This window comes from Falco rusticolus, chromosome 17 (assembly GCF_015220075.1).
Source record: "Falco rusticolus isolate bFalRus1 chromosome 17, bFalRus1.pri, whole genome shotgun sequence".
Lineage (NCBI taxonomy): Eukaryota > Metazoa > Chordata > Aves > Falconiformes > Falconidae > Falco > Falco rusticolus.
Window position 1 is genome coordinate 3,085,073 of NC_051203.1, and position 12,118 is coordinate 3,097,190.

Sequence of the window (12,118 nt, forward strand, 5' to 3'; positions counted from 1 at the left end):
GCTGGGGGTTGCTCAGTGGAGCACGCTCTTGGGATGGACATATGGCTGGGGGAAAAAAGAGCGTTTTCCCTGTTATCTTAAAACTGAAATGGAGGAAATACAGGGATGGAAGGGGCTGACCTTCCAGTACCTCGCACCGTCTCCAAAGGACCAGACTTTTTTGCTCTGTTGCCCTTCTGGGAACATCATCCTCCTCCTGCCGAGAGGATGGTAAATACTTTAAGGCTCCATAACTCATTAGCATCTCTAAGCAAATGTAAAAGCAACAAGCAAACAAGCTCCCTTTCCTTCATTTGTGCATTTTGGTTTAAAATATTACGTTTCCAGGGATAAACGTTGGCAGCACTTGAAATAAGATGTATTAATTAATGAAAGAAGCACTTAATTTAGGTTTAATAGGATAATCCTTTGCCGCGTGTTACATAAATAGTAATTGAATATTAAGAATGCATTGAATTAGAATTAACTGCTAGGGGAGAGATGCAGTTTATTGCATTCTTGTTAAACATGTGGCCCCAGCCTGGGTCTCCAGCATGGGAAAGCTGGATTCAAAGGCTCTGAAAGTCAATGCAGAAACTGCTCTGAAATGTGTGTGGTGCACAGGGTGAGAAATTCAGAATTAGGCGTTTGTTCTTTACTGGTCGGTGGCCTGACCCGAAGCTCAGCTGAGCAGGGGCAGCAGCCTTGCCTTGGCTTTGAGAACAGCTGGATCATTCACCAGGTGGAATCAAGCCATCATCCTAAACACACGCCTAGGATAAAGGTAATCGCTGGTGAGGGGGATCAACAGGTCTGGACGCAAAGGGCTGCTTTAGTCATTACCCAGAGCCGTGAGGCTCTCTGCTATGCAGAGCTTGACGGCTTTGCCAGGTCTGGAAAAATTCAGACTGAGCCAGGAGAGGGTGGCTGAGCACCAGTGATGGGCAGGATGGGGCCCTGATATCTCCTCTTTGTGGCTTGAACTGGTGGAGAGCTGTCCCTGGGTGGTGTGTCCCTTGGTGCCAGGGTCACCCAGACCCCCCCTAACCCCCCGACTATGGTGACCACTGGCAATGCAGTCCTGCGTCCTTGCTCACTCATGGAATCTGCCACCTTCATTTTGTTCTGATATTTATCTATTGCCACTCGCTCAATTACATCATTGCCAAGTGTGAGTGATAAAACCCTTAAATTACTTATAGCTCATCCTTGTTTAGGGGAATAATTAGTGTGCTTCTAAACAGAGAACAATTCTTCACAATGGGAAATTTAGTCTTTAAGGCTATATCCCCTGTAACTTAAGCTATGTATTTTAGCACTGATTACACAAGTGTTTTGTTCCGTCTAGCCCTAAAACTTTTCCTCCTTCCCATGCCAGTTTAATCCAGTGCTGTGGGTCATTGCACACTGGAGGTGCTGCAGAACCTGCTTAGGGGACTTGCTGAGGGCAGCTCCAGCAACCCATGCCAGGGCAGAGGACTAACATACAGTCCCCTAAACTCTCCATCGATGGAGCAGTGAACCCTGAGATGCTCCCGCTGGCTGCATCCCTGTGCTGTGCCCACCTGCAGCAGCCGTGCCAGCTCCACCGAACCCCCAAATGCACTTTCTTTTGGCAAAACCCCAGCCTGGCACTGGCAATCAAGTTGGTGACAGGGTTTCTCTGGCTCTTGTTTTAATTATTTTTATCCTTGGCCAGAAAAACTACTTCAAACCTCAGCTGTTTGCCTGTGTCACTTCAGCCTGTCCAGGTGATTTATGCAGCCGAGGAGAGGGAGGTTATTCAGCTATTGTTTCAAAACCAGGTGCAGGGGAGCGGCGAGGGGGGATGGAGACGTATTTAATTTGTGATTCAGATCCTGCCACCTGGGAGAGGCTGTGGGTGACAGGTAGGGAGAGCTGGCGTAATTCATCTCCCGCACTGGGAGGAGCTGGAGCCTGAAAGCAAATCGTGCGGCAGGAGTTTGGAACATCTCCCTTGGAGCTGGGGATGAAGGCTCTGCTGGTGCAAGGGGATTTTGGGTGGGAGGAGAGGTGACAGCCCCCCCCGCGGGGGACCGAGCCGGAGGGGTCTCTGCCCTGACCCGATGCTGTTGTTCCTGCGTTGAGCCGGGAGCAGGAAATTCAACAGCAGCTTTTGTGATGTGGGGGGAGGCAGAGCGCCAGGATTTCCAGTGCAACCCAGTTCTCCCTCTATGTTAATTAAATGGGACAGGAACATGGATCTGGCTTCTCTAAATAAGAAATCAACTGGAAGGTGGCACCTTCCCTGAGCCCTGCTGCTTCAGCAGCCAGACGGGAGGGAAGGTGGGAGGAGAAGAATATCCCTGGATTAAATTTAATTAAAATAAATATATCAGTTCTACCAGCAGCAGACGGGGCCCTGTTTAGGGAACAGCAAGTCCAGCTCATTCTTCAGGAGCTGTAACTTTTGTGCTGGCTCGGAGCCCTCTTAGTGGCTTTGCACGAAGTGTTTTGGGAGGTGCAGGAATGATGCCTAGGAGGTAGGTGAGACAGCCTGGGAGACAATGATAGATGAAGTAATGCTTCACGAAGCTGGCATATGCTTGACGATGAGCCTATTATGCTGGATGCTAAATACCAAATGGTGATTAAATGGTGGCGGTGTGGGAAGGGAGGGGGTGGAGGATGGAGAGTTTGACCTGTCAGGCAGCTCCTGGGCACTTTGCTCAGCAAAACTTCCTCCAAGGTTGTGTGGAGGTGTGGAGGCTTCACGGGTCCATTTGCTCCTTGGCTTTGTTACGCAAGTATTTCTGAATAGTCTAAGCAAAACAGGTATTTCCATAAACAGCTGGCAGTAAGAAAGTTGCTCTTCTATGGTGCTCTCCCAGATTTGGTTCCTTTGGTGTCCCACAAGAACTGGCACAGGCTCCTGTCCGTGGTGGGGACACCAGCACCTGCCTCCTCTCCCCCATCACGGTTGCTACAAAGCATGTGAGATGGAAGAGGTGACCAGGACGGGAGCCAACCTGCCCCAAGCTCTGTGGTCAGTCCCTGCCCCCCAGCCCCCCCAGTTTTGCAGCAGGGATTTAAGACGTACCTGGGGCAGCCCCTTCCTCAGGTCACTAATTAGAGGTTTGCTCATGGCCTGTCATGACTTGCTGGACTTTCTTTGCTTAGCTGCACACCGCCAGTGCTCTGGGCTGTTTACATGTAGGGATTTGATTTCAGGTCCATCTCTAAGCCTTGCAGTGTCTTGTGGTGACATTTCCCTTGCTAAATATCAGAAAAAGGATGCTTGAAAGCCAGAACGAGGAAGGACAGAGTGAGAGATGCAGGATGAAGGATGGGAAAGGGCTGGAGGAGAGGATTAGGGAAACAGTAATAGGAAGTGAAAGGAAAACAAAGTCCAAATCAGGCCCCGTGGAGGAATAAATACCAGGATGGTTGGGTGGTCAGGCAAGGCTCCTGCAGAGGCTGTAGGATCATTCAAAAAGCAGTTAAATGCTTTCCTGGGGAAAAGGGCTTACTGGAAAGAATAAGCCACTTTGGACCTTTTCCAGTCCCTGCTATCTTAAATGATCTTCCAGCAACTTGAGCCAGCTGGTGGCTGAAGGCAACAGCCAGGACGTCCTAGAGGAGTTGGGCAAAGTGGTGAATTGGGGCGTTGCAAGCGGGTGGTTCGGTACCGCACAGCTCGGCAAGGACGGGGTGTTACGGGGAAGCGTCGCAAGGGAGGAACCCCCCCTCGAATCTCTGCCTTCAGCCCTGAGTGTCCCCAAAATCCAGATTCTGCAACATCCTGGTGAAGAACAAGGTGATGGCCTTGCTTGAAGCTGTGCAGCGAGTGGATGGAAGGTGCCGGCTGCCTCACTGCTCGGCAGTGGTTCCCAATCCTGCACGCAGCCGCCGTGGGCTTTACCCTTCCTCTGCTGTGTTGGGACTAGGAGCCTGGCTGCACCACACCGCTGTGGGAAGGGCACTGGGGAGACGGGCACGGTGACCCTCCACGAGTGACGGTGCTGCAGGAACCCAGCGTCACTGGGGCTGCAGACCCTCGCTGGCCCCGGGCAGGGCTTGCTGCAGGACACATGTTGGGGTTTTGCTGCCTGTGGTCGCTCTCCCCTCTCTCCAAGGCTTTTCTGACCTGTGCAGGGCTGAGCCTTTTGGGTCTGTGGGCTTTTTCCAGTGGTAACTTGTGTGCCCAGTGGCTGAGCAGAATCAAACCCAAGGTCCCGGTCCCAAGGGTGTTGCTGGCCACAGACCCACCCTTGCACGGGATGTGAGTATCTCTGCTTTCCCTGGCATCTATCCTGGTCAACTTTTTGGTTGTTGATTTTGTGGTTGTGGGTTTTTTTTTTTTTTTTTCGCCTTTTCCACTCCTGTAGGAGCAAATGATCTGAAAAGATCTCAGGAAATGTGAAAATAATAATTATTCACTTCAAAATAGCAGTTCTGGGACACCTGATCTCCCCATCTTGTTTTAAAATGAGGCTGTAGCAGACTGATGCCTTTCACAACACAGAGCTCGGGGGGGTAGGCAGGCGAGCTGGGAAACATGCTACGTGCCAAGGCAGCACTTTCCTCTGTGCCACGCTCGACGGTGCTGCGCCCACCTGGCTCCTCCGGAATGGCCCACCCATGGCACCCCATCCCCTCGGCAGCCGAAACGCCAGGGTGCTGGCACAAGGCACTGGGAGTCCCAGGCGCTTTGATGGGACCGGCTGTCGGGCAGGCAGGGGAGATGTGCAGGAGGCAGGAGGCTTGAAGTGCAATTTGCATTTTAATAAAGAAAGTTGTGTTTTTGCGGTAATTTGCATTTAAATCAGCCGTGTTTCATAACGGAGCATCCCTCTTAAAGGGGCGCTCGGAGCTTTACCTGACTCGGGGAGGGTGGGGGTAGGTGAGAGGAGACTTTTACTTCTCCGGCTCAAACTGGGGGCTAATAATGTCACCACTTCTGTTTCAGGTGGTACCTACTGACCCTCACCCACCTATTTCTGTCTGCTGGAGTATCCAGAGTCCCTCACAGTGCTGACAGTGTCTGAGCGGCTCTGGCATGAGCAGGCAGAGTGGAGGCAGCACATAGGAGACAGGGGGATTTACCCAGGTAGAGGAAAGGGGGACCCTGGCAGCGACCCAAGCAGAAGCAGGGTTGGTGCAGAGATGCCCAAACTTGGGTGAAACCATGAAACCGCTCCTTGTGGGGCAACGGTGGCAGAGGGAAACATTTATAGTGCAGAGAATATAAAGATATTATCATTTTAAAAACTTGTTTTGGACAAACTGAAGTATTCTGTTTTCCACAAATTTGATGCTTTTTTTTCTTTCAACTCACTTTTGTTCTAAATCCATTCCTGCTCCAGCACAAAACACAGGATCTTGAAAGGAGATGGCACTTCTGAAGCCAAACAAGGAGCTGTTCTGTTCTGAGCACGCTGGAAAGCTTCGCCCCCTCCAAACGTAATGAACTTTTACCACTGTTGAGAGGTTTCTATAAAAAGCCGTTTTCCGATGCGGAAAGCATCGCACCAGAGGCCTGTTTTGCTGGGTCGCTGGGTGACGGAGCTGAAGTTACTCGGCGCTGCCTCTTCTGCCTCCTGAGCCCACCCGCAGCATCATCTCCTCTCCCCGGCACCCGGGGGTGCCCAGGACCTCCTGCACCCCGAGGAGAGCACTCTGCAAGGTGCCGTTTGCTTGCACTTGCTTTTGTTTGCCGAGAGTGAGTTTTCCATCAAAGCTGCTGCTGCCTTTCATCCCTGGGGATAGCTGCCTGTGAGAACAGCCTTTTAACCACAGCTGATTTAGAGGATTGGGAGCCTTTCATGGCCCTACTTTTATCTTAGGAATGGGGTACCTGTCTTTGTAAGACGTGGATTCAAGAGCTTGGAGGGGGAGAGACCGATGGGGCGTGGGGCTTTGTCCTCCCCCTGGATGCTCCAGCCCTTGGTACCAGGAAGATGCGCTCCAGCACATTCATGCTCTTCCCTTTGGAGAAAAACCTGCCTGTGATGAGCCGCTGCTATTCATTTATGGAAGGGCAAAAAGCTCAAACATTAATTTTAATGTTTAATGCTTTTCGACGAGGTGAAAGCAGAAGGAGGAAGGGGATCACTTCCTATTTAAGCACCTCGGTCGGATGCCAGGGTATTTAGGTGAGAGGGTCATGGGCTAAATCCCATCCCAATTAACTTCCACACCGCAGGGCGAGCCACGCACCCTCCTGGGAGGTGCATTCAGAGGAGGGTTAGGAGTGCAGCTGCTGAGCTAAGCGCAGATATCTCTTACAGCATTACCTGGACAGGGGGTACACATTGCTGCTGACGCTGCGGTTGCCAGCCGAGGAGCTGCAGGGTCTCTATCCAGGAGGTGATGGCCACAAAGGTGTGACCTGGCTGATCTTCACGTGCTGCTGAGCTGGAGATGCCGAGATGCTGCAGCGGTGCTGTGTCACCACCGGTCCTTCCCGTAAAGGATGGGAAAGGCGTGAAGGGGAGGTTGAGTAACAATGGGTATAATTCAGGTTGATTTCCTCCCAGACTCTTCATTTGCTGAACATGTCACCAGCCGTGTAGTATATGGGGTGTTTCGTATCAATTTTCTGCGATGCCAGGCCATAAATAAAGAAAATAAATGTTGCAACTGTTAATCAGTCGCCGCTCACCCAAATGAGTTCCCTATACATTTTCCTGTTCTATAATTACTTGTCACCTATTGCTAGTTTGTAACTTTTCGGTCCGTGATTCTGTTAGGTGGCTTTTCCCCCTTCTTTTGACAGGATTAATCTGTTGGTTGTGGGGTTTTTTGGTTTTTTGTTTGTTTTTTTTCCCCGAGGCGGAGGGAGTTAAAAACCTATTGATTGGTAGTGGAGGTTTCCTACGGATTAGGAGCTGAGGGAAAACAACCTCCAATCAGAGCTGTATTTTTAATGTCCAGAACAAATATTCGATGATACCTGGTGCTGGCACTGTGTAATTTGTGCAAACAGACTTTTTGCAAGCCTGTGTTGGTTTAAGCTTGGTGTCGTTGCTGGGAGGCAACTGCAGCAGTGCTATGAAAGCAGGAGCAGGTGCTGGATGCTATCCCCTTTTTCTGCCTGTCTGTCTGGTTTTCCACAGCTTTCCAGTGCTCTGGAGATGCGATGTCTTGCAGCACTGCTCTGCAGGCACCCCACCGTGCCTCTCCTCTGGGATTTGGGTCAGCCACCCCATTTTGCAGGTGGGTGAGTGGAGGCAGGGAGCCTTCCTCCTGACCGTCCTCTGCGCCAGGCTCCCAGCCAGCCATCCTGGCTCCCCGTCCTGCAGGCTGGGAGGAGGAGAACCCCTGTGAAGTGATGGCTTCTGATGAGGACTGCTTTAAAACAGATAAGTCTAATGGACGAGAAACAACTGTGAAAGCATAGTGTAATTTTTCAGCCGGGCCCTTCAAGCCGGAAAACAGAGCTAACTTCATCTCCTTTCCCCTTGCACCGAAAAGAATTGTAATTTACACACCAAAGGGACAGATACGCTGGAGCATCTTGTGGCAGGAAAGTATTAACTGCAGCTGTCATGCGGAGCCGCCCCAGGGATGGGTATATTAGTGGGGAGGCTGCGGAGATGGATTTTGGGGAAAGAGTGCAGGGAAAACGAGCACAGGTTCATGGGGAGGCTGCGGAGATGAATTCTGGGGAAAGAGCACAGGGAAAACGAGCACAGGTTCATGGTGAATACATCCCTCGTGCCTCTCCAGGCTGCCTGGTGGAGCTGCCTGCCGCACACGGGGATGCCTTGCACTTTATATCCATTGAAACCTTCCCGTACATTCATTTGCCTGGCAGCCTCTGCTTTGAAGGCAGAATAAAAAGCTAAATTTCTAATGCGGTAAAGGATAAAACACAATGGGGAAGTCGGTCTGCTATACAGGAGGAATAATAGGTCTATTAGGTGCATACATTTTCTGTGCACCCAGCCAAAACGTTTCATTAAAACAACGGGGCTCCTCCTTCCCCTGCTAATAAATTAACCTCTGCGGAGGGGACTGAGATGCTGAAAGGATTCATTTTCCCAAGTGAAATGTGAGCCTGCATCTCTCACAGGGAGGGCTGCCTGGTCCTCCCCTTCAGGGGGAGAGCTTGGGGTCCAGCTGGAGCCCCCAGCATGGGATGCTGGGCACTGGGATGGAGGCTGGTCTCTGAGTCTTCATGGAGGGGGCTTCCTGCATCATTACACCTCCTTTCCCCCATCTCCTTCATTTCAGGCAGTTGAGTACCTCTCATCTTTGCCCTGGGTCTGTCCGGGGCCCAGCAGGAGCCTGAGGGACTGCAGAGCCCACCCAAGCCTCCAGCCTGTCCTCCCCAGCCATCCAGGGGTGAGCCGGAACAGCATCCCTCCTCCAGCCGTTTAGAATCTTGCAGGGTCCGAGGATGACAGACACGGGTTTGGGTTTTGAAAGAACAGAATCCAAACATCCATCTAGCCGTGAGCTCGCCACCATCGCCCAACCCTCAAAACACCTCCAGGCTTTGGCACCTCCAAAAGCAAGGCATTTTTGTGAAAGGCATGTGGGATGGAAAATTGTTGTTTGTGTTCACAGAAGCTGGAGATCAGATGCTCTGAGCTGTAAACCAGCCTCATTGCTCAGGGCAGCACTGGCAGAGGGAGAAGGGCCTGCAAAAGCATCTGCTGAAAGGGTTCAGGTAGCTTTCTCTGCTGGAACAGCAGCTGCTGCAGGGGTTTTGGTAGCCGAGCTTGATTTCCTGCAGAGCCGGTCCCTGGGGCTACCAGCAGATCACCGAACTCAAAATGCACAAACAAACCAAACCTCCTGCAAGAGTTTCCGTCAGGGCTGTGTGAACGGTGCCGAGGTGCCTGGGCACAGCAGCCGACCCCCTGCCTTTTGGGGGGGACCAGGGACCGAGCGCTTATAAATATGGATGGAGTAATTTAAATATTACTCTTGCAGTAAGCGGAGTCAGTCCTGTCGCTGAAAAGATCTTATTGCAAGTCTAGTGCAGTCTTACACATTTCTCCACAAATTATTTATCAGGATAAATAATTATATATTAGGACCATAGTGGATGCAAATTATTTAATTAATAATACACCCTTCAAGAGTAATTTGCAATTTAAAGTGCTGTGTAAAAGCTGAGTATTAGCAATACTTATTTTTATTAATTAATTGCTGGCTCTCAAAAGCTCTGTGGTGAATAATTTCCCATCTTTTTCATTTTGAATTTATTTCTGCGGTTCTGGGGAGGGGAAAGGCAACCTTGCAGTGACCTTGCATGGAAGGGAGTCCCCAGCCCTGGCACCCCCTTGGCTGGTCTGTGGCTTGTTTTTTTTAGCCGTCATTACCGGAGACTTGGGGATTAGGGTCTGTGATCTTATGAATAGGCTTGATTCACTTTTTTTTAGCTGGTACCTACCACCTGAGACTGCCTTGCTGCTCTTTCGAACTGTGCGTTTGGCTGATGTTTAGGGAAACTGTTTCCAAAATAGGGATACGGTGCTTGTACCAATTCCTTCAGCGCAGCAAAAATGAACCCTGGGTGGGATTTATGGCCTCGACAAGCCCCGCTACCTGCCTCGCAGCAAGTGCTGTGTCCCAAAAGCCCGGTCTCCGCTTCTCCCCCTTCAGCTAACGCCTCCAATGCACGGAGACCAGGTCCCTAAACTTTGCCTTTCTGCTGCGGGAAATGCAACTCCCCTGCTTTTACATCTGCCTGTGCTGGTACAAGCCGTTTCACTGCTTTACACACGGAGGCAGAAAGGTGCTGAGCACTGCGAGGGTCCTGCCAAGGTCAGGAGGGGCAGAAATGGGTGCCTTTCCCCTTCGCAGGGCGTCCTGAGAACTGGTCTCTCTCCTGGCATCCCTCTTGGTTTGAGCATCGCACCGAGCAGGACTGTGGGCTGGCTGCCGGCAGGCGCGTGGCAGCTTTGCCCTTTTTCTGATACCAAAGCGTTTTGTATAACATGCGAGTCCTGACGCTTTGCTGCCTGTTTCTGAAAAGCTGGCAGAACCTGGTGGGCGCTGGGAGCTGCAGCATATGGTGCGCGTCACTCCGAGTGCACCCAGCAAAAGCAGTCTTGGGGAAATGGGTCAGGGCGCGGGGGAGGAGGGATGCTGTGCCGGTGCTGCTGGAGCCGTCCCCCTGGCAGCCACCCCGGGAAGCGATGTGGGAGCTCAGCCAAGCAGGGAGCGAAGTGGGAGCTGCTTTGAGGGTTCCTCGGTGGGTCTGGACAGTGCCACGCATTGCTTTAGCCGGGGGGCTGCCGGGGGTTTTGTCAGGTTCCTGGAGTGGGAACCCACCGTGGTGATGGGTGCTGACTCCGAGTGCTGCGCTGTCCCCGTGCTTGCAAGGGTGGCACCTGCAGCTGAGGAGTGTGTGCTCATCCCACCCCACGGTAGAGCAGCAGGCTGCGGGCTCACCTGGCCCACAAGCAGAGGGCAACCAGGACCCAAACCCACCCGACCACAAATCCCCCAGCCTCTGCAGCAATGCTCTCGGCAGGAGCTGGAGCTGTCGCGGCGCAGAGGATCAGTGCCGGCGCAGGGAGGGAGTGCAGTGGGATGGAGAACTGCCGGCGGGTCGGTGCCGAGCGTGGCAGTGGCAGCGACGCAGCTGCTGGCCCATCTGGCAAAGCAGCTGCTGGTGGGAGCTGGGGCTTTGCAGGCAGATGTGCAGGCGGCTGGGAATAGCAAGGGGGAGAGGAGGCACCCAGTGGCACAAGGCTGCTGGGGAGCAGGGGGAGGCGTGTGGACTAAATCCTGCCATGTGTCGTGCTGGTCTGGCACTGGTGATGTGCTGACCAAACTGGTGGCAGTGTGGGGGTGAGCAGAGACGTGTGACCCTGGGACGAGTAACGGCAAAACCTTCTGGGGGTTTTGGCAGGTCGTAGGATACCTGGTTGCTTCTTGGTTTCTCTTAGGATCTTGCTGCAGTGCAGCAAGGATGTGATGTGCCAGGTAGGGTGATGGTGGGACCAGAAAGGGTCTGAGCAAACATGTGGCTTGGACCTGGGGTGCAACCGTGCTCTCGGTGCTGGGGGAGCTGGCCTGCCCGAGGAGCGCATGGCTCATCTGGGTACATGGGTTAGATAGCTCTCTTCTAGGCTGAAGTATTTTAATGCTGTTTCTATGTTGGCAAGGAAAAATGGCATGTCCTTGTGTCTCCAAAGCCTTGGCACGGACGCAGCCTGGTGGCACGTGCCCTGCCAGAGGCCAAAAGCCACCCCTTGCAGGTGAAGATGTCCCTGTGAGCAGGGTGCGGTGCTGCAGGGATCTCAGTACAGGCTCTGGAGCGTGTCAAAGACTCAGTGCGCACATCCCTGCTCGCTAGCGAGGATGCTGGAGCAGCGGTGGACCTGGGTGCTCATCCCTGCCCCTCCCCGGCTCCTTCCCCCAAGCCACCGTGCTCGTCCAGTATCGCAGAGTGATGAAGATGCCCGGCTTGTCTCCGTGGGGCATGGGGAAAACGTGGCAGGTGACAGGCTTGTCACAGCGCTTGGGATTAGAGCCCGTCACAGCCCATGTGCTGACGTTCTCATTGCAGAGCCTGCTGCTCCTGCTCGCAGCCCCGGGGAGACGGCGGGGCTGGGGCAGGACCCTGAGCCCCTGTGTTTCCCAGGAGCTCAGCTTTGTCAGCTCCTGTCTTGCCAGGCAATTTTTTTCTTTTCTGTCTGGCACTGCCAGCAGGTCCATTAATCCTCCAGCAGCTGAAGCATGGAGGGGTTTTCCAGGTGGAGTTTAGGCTGGGTCATCAGGTCCTGATGGAGCCTGGAGGGATGGATCTGTCCAAGACCAGCAGGGCTCAGAGCCCCAAAACCCCAGAAAAACCATCCCAGCCATTGCTCAGGCAGTGGGGAAGACAATTCCCCTCCTTCCACCAGTCCAGCTACTCCAGGGAGGCCAGAGAGCAAGGACAGTCTCTTCCTTAAAGGTATTTTTGCTCATTCCAACTTTCCAAAGGTACTGTGGAAGTCAGTCATTTATCTGTAGGGGTTTGTCTTCTGCAGCCTGTCTTCTAGGAGCTGGGATCTCTTGGCTGGATCCTTCTTGCAATTCGTCATCACAAATATCATTTACCCTCCGAAGTCACATCTTGCTTTTAATCAGTCTTTACCGTTCAGGCATGCTGCAAACTGCTCCCTAGATGGCAAAGCGTTATCCTTCTTAATGAGTGGGACTTTGGGGGACA